The sequence below is a fragment of the Puma concolor genome, chromosome D4, assembly GCF_028749965.1.
Source record: "Puma concolor isolate L17-30 chromosome D4, mPumCon1.1.hap2, whole genome shotgun sequence".
NCBI classification, from domain to species: domain Eukaryota; kingdom Metazoa; phylum Chordata; class Mammalia; order Carnivora; family Felidae; genus Puma; species Puma concolor.
In genome coordinates this window covers 65,678,602-65,686,647 of record NC_141679.1, presented here as the reverse complement: position 1 = coordinate 65,686,647, position 8,046 = coordinate 65,678,602, and the positions used below count along the sequence as shown (strand labels likewise).

General features: G+C 34.7%; 1 long non-coding RNA gene across 1 annotated transcript; it reads left to right on the top strand.

Annotated features, from left to right (window-relative positions):
• The first annotated feature begins 292 nt into the window (after positions 1-292).
• LOC147574951 (uncharacterized) lies at positions 293-7,732 on the top strand. The gene is made up of 2 exons (XR_015243331.1): positions 293-381; positions 7,622-7,732. It is a non-coding gene; the product is annotated as an uncharacterized LOC147574951 (long non-coding RNA).
• Positions 7,733-8,046: the final 314 nt, after the last annotated feature.

Sequence of the window (8,046 nt, the reverse complement as noted above, 5' to 3'; positions counted from 1 at the left end):
TCTCTACAAAATTGATGGCCTTGTATCTGGTTAATTCACTTAATTTTTGTTGAACCAAATTTTTCCAGAAGTTACTTAGGGTAGCTTACGTTAGAGGAGATGGAACAATAACATGAAAAACTGTTTAATCCAGAGAAAATGAAAATAACAAATAGGAAGAGTGAGGTGTCAAATACTGAGGTATAGTAGCTGATGATGGCTATGCAAATACATAAAATCCTAGCAAGGATAAGGGGATTAATGTTTTTAATATAAGTGATTCATTTATGCATCCCCCCCCACCCTGTTTTACAGACAACTAATGGAGGTACCCTGCGGCAGTGGTGATGGGAAAGGATTTGAATCCGTCAACCTGACACCAGAGTCACTGCTCCTTCCACTGTAATGTGACGAATGCTCCCTCCCCAACTGTTCTCAATAGCTTTAATTTGACTTGCTTTAATATATAATGCCAACTAATTAATAGAGTTCCATGGTTGATAAAAACTTCACAGTTGTTGAAGACATTTCTGGAAACTTCTTTCAACCTCTCCATTATCTTGAGAGTGCTGGGGCCTCAGAAAACTGAAACTTGGAGCACTTGAACATGACATGCTAAATGTCACATGTATAGATAGTGACTGAAGAACAGTTCTTGAGTTTCTGATCCTCAGCAAAGTAGCTTGTTAACAGAAGTGAAAACTCAAATGGAATCAACCTGATAATCAGATGGTATATTCTTCATCAGGTCATTTGATGTTGTACAGCTGTGAGTGTTCAGTGAAAGAACAAGTAGGCATATAGATCACAAAATGACTACTTTTAATTGCCCAGAGCAGATTTTTATTGTGTGAAATGATGGCAGAGGAACCAGGAAGATAAAGAAGAAAGGTAGTTTCTAAAGTTAAATGTAGTAAGTTTAGTTGTATGCAGAATATCTGAAACTTAATATGGAAAAAAATCCAGTTATCTAGGACTCTATAGCAATTCTCTACTCCCCCTCAGCACACCTTTTCTTTCTTCCATTGCATAGAAAATCGTCAGACACAGCTCGGAATTTTTTACCAAGTCCTCAGGTTGATAAAAGCCAAAGAAAATTGATTTAGTATTCAGAGGTATAAACTGATTATCTCTTCAAATCCCCTATAAAAGATGAGCTAGATAATTCATGGGGCCCAGGATAAGATGATAATTCAGGATTCTTTCAGTCAAAAATGATTAATAAATTCAAAAGTGACAAAAAAGCATTAAACTGATCACAGGGCCCTGAATGACTGTACAGGTTGTATGCCCATGTAGGTGGCCCTGTTATTTTTTTTTAATGCTCATTTTATTTATTTATTTTTGAGAAAGAGAGTGACAGAGAGAGAGAGAGAGAGAGAGAGAGAGAGAGAGAGAGAGAGAATGAATATGCAGTGGAGTGGCAGAGAGACAGGGAAATAGAATCCCAAGCAGGCTCTGTGCTGCTGACAGCACAGAGCCCCATGTGGGGCTCGATCTCACAAACACTAAGAAATGACCTGAGCTGTCCCTGTAAGTTTTCCTTATTAACTAGATTTTCCATTTTACACACACACACACACACACACACACACACACACACACACACACCTTTCCCTACATTTTACTCACCCTGTAAAAGAGACATCTTTAGTGTTGAGACATTGTACATTTTACTGATTAAAGAAAGCAAAGCTGCATTCAAATTTACCGTGTAAGGACACAGAATCAAGAAAGTGATTATAAATCTCTGTTCCCCCTTCATTATAATTCAATATTACATGTACGTTTCCTTAATTTATCATCTTCTTAGAGCCCAGGCTCTGAAATTTCCTTCATTTGGATCTATCTTTTCCTTTGTCTAAGGTCACTCCTTTATTTGTAGAGCACTTTTCATTCATTGTCAGCAGAAATTACCACTATCTTCAAATCTCCTGTTTCTAGGAATGCACATCTTACTAATATTCTCTTCAAGAGACTCTATTCAGTGACTACATTTTTGTTCATTCTTGAGTTAAAAGGCTTCTTGGGGAAGGAAATTCAAAGGAACATAGAATCTACCATTAATGTTTCGTGAAGTAGGTCACAAAACTACATGAAATCCATGTAATAATCCCTTATAGTTTTCATTTTGAATAGCTAATGGTTATAGTAAGAAGAAATTATCCTAGTCTTGTATTGGGTTCTAATAAACCTAAAAAATAAATAGCATTACCAAAAGCAAATAAGATTCCACTCTCATCTACGGTGAAAAGATTGAAAGTGCTTTGTTCCCATGACAATATCAAGACAAAGTCAAATTAAAACCATCTCTATTTATCATGACAGTGTGTTGTACAGAGAAAAATCTCAAAAAATATATAATAGCATTACTACAATTAATAAGTTTATCAAGTTAGTAGGGTACAAGGTTAATGTACAAAAGTAACTTTTACATTAGTAGTGAAAAATTTGTAATTAAAAAAATTAAAACATGATTTACTCTATCCCTAAAAGACACAAAATACCTAGGTACAAATCCAACAAAATGTGTACAGTTTAAGATGCTAAAAACTACAGAACAAATATGAGTCACAGAACACCTAAGCAAATGGAAGTATTTAATCAGTTTATGGATTGCAGAGGATACTAAGATGTCAAATCTTCTAAAATGGAACTATAAATTCAACTTTAATTTTATTAATCTTCTCTATTTTTCTATACTTTTTTTCAGTTATTTTATCTCTAATACATATAATTTCCTTTTCTCTGTTTATCTTAGGTTCAGTTTGCTCTTCACGTTCTAATTTCTAAGAGTGAAAAACTAGCTTATTAATTTGAAATTCTTCTTTTTTTTAAAGTTTATTTATTTATTTTGATGGGGAGGGAAGTGCACACAAGTTGGGGAGGGGCAGAGAGACGGGGAGAGAAAAAATCCCAAGAAGGCTCTGCACTGTCAGCACAGAGCCCAATGCAGAGCTTGAACTCATGAACCACGAGATCATGACCTGAGCCAAAATCAAACGTCAGACACTTAACTGACTGAGCCACCCAGGTGCCCCTGAAATTCTTCTTTTACTATAAGGATTTAGAGCTATAAATGTCAGTATATACTCATGTATATTCATGTACATTTATTTTATAATCCAATACTACTTTATTTTGCCCCTCAAAAAGTTGTATAAGGCATTCAAAGAAACAATACAGTATGGCCCATGTACATGAGGAAAAAGGGAATCAATTGCAATTGTCTTTGTGGAAACCCACAAATTGGATTTACTAAACAAGAACTTTAAATGAGCTATTTTAAATATGTTTAAAGAAGTGAGAAAGTGTAGAAATGATGTCTTATCAAATAGAGAATATCAACAAAGAGATATAAACTATAAAAATAGAAATTCTGGAGCTGAAAATTATAACAACTATAATGAAATATTAACTAGAGAAGCACAAAAATGGTTGAAACAGACAGAAAAATCAGTGAACTTGAAAACAGTCAGTTGTGATTATCCAATTTGAGGAGAATGGAAAAAGGAATAAAAAAAAGAAAAAAACCTCATAGATTTGTGAAACACCATCAAATATCCTATCATATGCGTAATAGGAGATTTAAGTAGAGAGAAGAAAAAGGAACGAATATTTTAAGAAGCAATGCTTAAAACTTCACAAATTACAATCATCTACACATCCAGATGCTTGAACAAGACAACTCCAAAGAGATCAACACTTAGACACATCATAATCAAATGGTCAAAAACCAAAGACAGAGAGAACCTTGAAAGTAGAGATAAGTGACTCCTCATCTCACACATGCAAATCATCCTGAATAACATTAACAGCTGATTGTCATCAGAAACCTCTGATCATCTGGAGGACTGAGGTCATGGAATAACCTGAGTGATGAAAGAAAAAGATTAACAACAAAGGATTCTATATCTGGCAGAACTCTCCCTCAAAAATGAAGATGTGGTGCTGGAGTGGTTCAATGGGTTAGAATCCGACTCTTGATTTCGGCTCAGGTCATGATCTCACGGTTGGTGAGACTGAGCCTCATGTCAGGCTCTGCGCTGTGCTGACAGTGTAGAGCCTGCTTGAGACTCTCTCTCTTTCCCTCTCTCTCTCTCTCTGTGCCTCCCTCACTCATGCTCGTTCTTCTTCTCTCTCTCTCTCTAAATATATATATTTTTAAATGAAGGAGCTATCAAGACACTTATAAATAAGCAAAAACTGAGAGTTCACTGCTATCATACCTGCCATAAAAGAAACAATAAAAGTAGTCCTTCAGGATGAAATAAAAATATACTAGGCAGTACCCTGAATCTACATGAAGAAACAAAGAACACCAGTAAAGGTAAAACAGTAAATAGATAATAAATATAAAATATAATTTATTTTTTATGTGTAAATTTTTTTCCAATCTGATTTAAAGACAACTTCATGAAGCAATAATTACAAATCTATATTGATGGACACACAATGAATAAAGGTGTAATTTGTGAACATAACAGCATAAAGGAAGGTAAGGTATGGAGCTATACAAGAGCAAAGATTTTATATACTATTGAATTATTAATCCTAACTTGATTATCATAAATTAAGATGGTAATTGTATTTCCCAGGGAGATGACAAAGAAAATCTCAAAAATATATAATAAAATAAATAAGGGAATTAAAATGGTATATTAAAAATTATTTAACACAAAACAAGGCAGAAGTGGAGGAAATGAACAAAAAAAAGACATAAAATATATAGAAAATACAGCAAAATGACAGAACTAAGTCCTCATCAGAAATTACAATAAATAAAATGATTTAAACTCTTCAATTACAAGACAGAGATTGGCAGAATAGAGTTGTTTTTTCAAACATACTGTTTATAGGAGATTTGCTTTATATATAGACATAAATTAATTGTATGTGATACTTTCCTTTAATGCCTGAATCTTCAGTAAAGTTATTGAATAACTGCCATCAAAAGCTTTCTATGAAAAAGGGAGAGGTTTCCATTGGTGAGTAAGAATCATCAGTTTGCAGACTGTAATAAGCATAGAAAGATATAAAGCTCACTATGCGAATTTAAGTTCAGTCACTTAAATTGTTGTTGTTGTTGTTTTTAAGATTTTCATTTCCCCAGATCATACCTTAAATTTCCAAGAATCAAGGAAGACCAAGACAGCTATATAAGGTTTTCCCTTCTGTGTCTTAGAGAATTTTGAATATTTTTATTAGGTGAGATGACCATGTCCTAGTATCAGAGAAATACATCTTCAACCATTTGTTTAAATTAATATTGATAAATTTTAAAATGTCCCAACCATTGTGGTTGTGACTGTCTGAGATGTTTTTGAAAAGAATAAGGCACTGGTGTCAGCTCAATCATATTCTATATTTGTTAGGCACAAAAAGTGAAAGACAAAGGAGGAAGATATACAGAGAGAGAGAAACTGATTCTATCAGGTGAATGATAAAAAAAAAAAAAAATCAGCACTGAGAAGGACATGAGGAAGTAAACAATTATTAGAGGAAGTGTTGTCTCTATAACATAGCTTTCTTTATTTCAAGATGTCTGCTTTTTCTCATAAGGTCACACCGGCATTGATCATTTATAAAAATATTAATAGTAGTTTATGGGGCGCCTGGGTGGCGCAGTCGGTTAAGCGTCCGACTTCAGCCAGGTCACGATCTCGCGGTCCGTGAGTTCGAGCCCCGCGTCAGGCTCTGGGCTGATGGCTCGGAGCCTGGAGCCTGTTTCAGATTCTGTGTCTCCCTCTCTCTCTGCCCCTCCCCCGTTCATGCTCTGTCTCTCTCTGTCCCAAAAATAAATAAACGTTGAAAAAAAAATTAAAAAAAAAATATTAATAGTAGTTTAAACCTAGAGGCTAGATTTGAAAGTGAGAACCTGATAGAAATTTTAAATGGAAGAAGAAACAGGTAGTCTTTCTTCAGAGGGTAAATGCTTGATAAGCAATGTTTGTCAAGTTTCATTACTTCTCATAAATAGCTGAACTGGTTTCAGTGTTGTTGGAAGTTTGGGGCAAACAGTGGAGGATAACAATTAATTGGTCAACTATAAGGAACACACAGGAAAGAGTAGAAATATTTAAGGAAAATAACTATTAAGATAATTAAGAATCTATTAATTGTATCTCTGTACATATGGTCTACCATGACACATTCATATCATTATGTTGCCTTAGGAATAAAATGAAATCAATATTATTGATTTAGATTAATTCAATTTGAATTGTGGAATTATCAGGCTTCTGGTGAGTTTCTTTCTTCATGGATCCTTCTCCTGGTTGTAGTGAGGTTATTAAATTGTATGAATGAGTAAATGCTCATCTTATTTAAAGTTTGGTACTCAACTAATGCTACTTTATTAACATTTTCCTTCTCAAATCTGAAATATATCTTCAGGTCTCAGATTACCTTGGAATCTAAAGGCTGAAATCCACGACAATTTTGACTTTCCTTTTTTTTGAAAAATTTTTTATTACATTTCTTTATTTTTGAGAGGCAGAGAGAGACAGAGCATGAGTGGGGGAGGGTCACGGAGAGAGTGGGAGACACAGAATCTGAAGCAGGCTCCAGGCTCTGAGCTGTCAGCACTGAGCCTGATTTGGGGCTCAAACCCAGGATCCATAAGATCATGACCTGAGCCGAAGTTGGACCCTCAACTGACTGAGCCACCCAGGTGCCCCTTAACTTTCTAATTCATAGCACTACGTGAATGCAGAACAACAGGATAATCTTCTTACTCAAACCTTTGGATTCATAACTTGTCTTGTACTCAGCTTTATCTTAAGTGTACTTCTAAAACACAATAAATACTATGCATTGTTCCCTTCATTTTTCCTAGTTCAGGAGTGACACTTCAGTAATTGTCATCCACTATGATCTATTTTGACCACAGATATAAGGACCACTTTAAAGACTGACCTTAGCAATAATTTATTAAAGATATTCTATACACAAAGCATGCTACATACTGAAAAGATTGAGCAAATATGACCTCCACAGTTCTTGAGCAATTACAATTTAGATAGAGATACAAATATGTACAGGGGTAAGTTTAATGTTGTCAATAAATGCACCTGATATAGATAATACAGGGAATGGGAGCAGATAGAAAAAACATTTAACTGTAACTACTGGGATGGGGGTTGGGCAAATCTTGGCAGTTATGAAAACTTCCTAGTGGAAATGACATCTAAGTTGAAGCCTAAAGTATGAATTGAAATTAGCCAGATGGAATAAGTCATAAAAAACACATACACACAGGAAATAACATGCCTGAATGCCTGGAAGTAAGAGAAAACATTAGATGTTAGAGGAACTGAATACAACTTTATGTGCTGTAGCATACTGTGTGTGTGTGTGTGTGTGTGCGCGCGCGCACACACGTGTGTATGTGTGCATTTGCGTGTGTGTGTGCGTCTATGTTCGTGTGTGTGTGTGTGTGTGTGTGTGTGTGTGTGTGTGTGTGTGTGTAATGTTTAGTCAGGAAACTATAAAGGTAAACAGAGACCAAGTCAAATTCATTAAAAAAAAAAAATCACTCTTGAACATTGCAACAAAATGGCTCACAGACTTACGCCACACATCCCAAATCTTTCTTCCTCAAATTGTAACTACCACATTTAATCTTGTTCCTTAACAACAGGATTCTAAGATGGTCCTATTCTCACCCTCTACAGAAGGCAAAGCTTGAAAAAGGAAAACCCAGATGTTCATGTAAAAAAAAAAAAAAACAAGAAAAGCAGAAAAATGGCAAGTACCCTCTGTTAACACACTATCTTACCTGCTCCTTATGTATTACTAACATGGCTTCTCTGAATAGTGTGTATCAAGAAAAGAAAATGTGTTTTCAGGGTTTACCATCAAATCAAATCACAAATTTAATTTCCAACAAGCTCAAGGAATAGAAAGTTCTGCTTACTAAAAAAAAAAGGTAGCAAAAAACATATACTTACATATAGATAATGCATTATGAAATTATATGTAAGGCATGTTTTCTTTATTTATTTAGAAAATCACCTTCAATGAAGTACTATTATTTAATTGTCAGTTGCGTTATGGAACAAAACA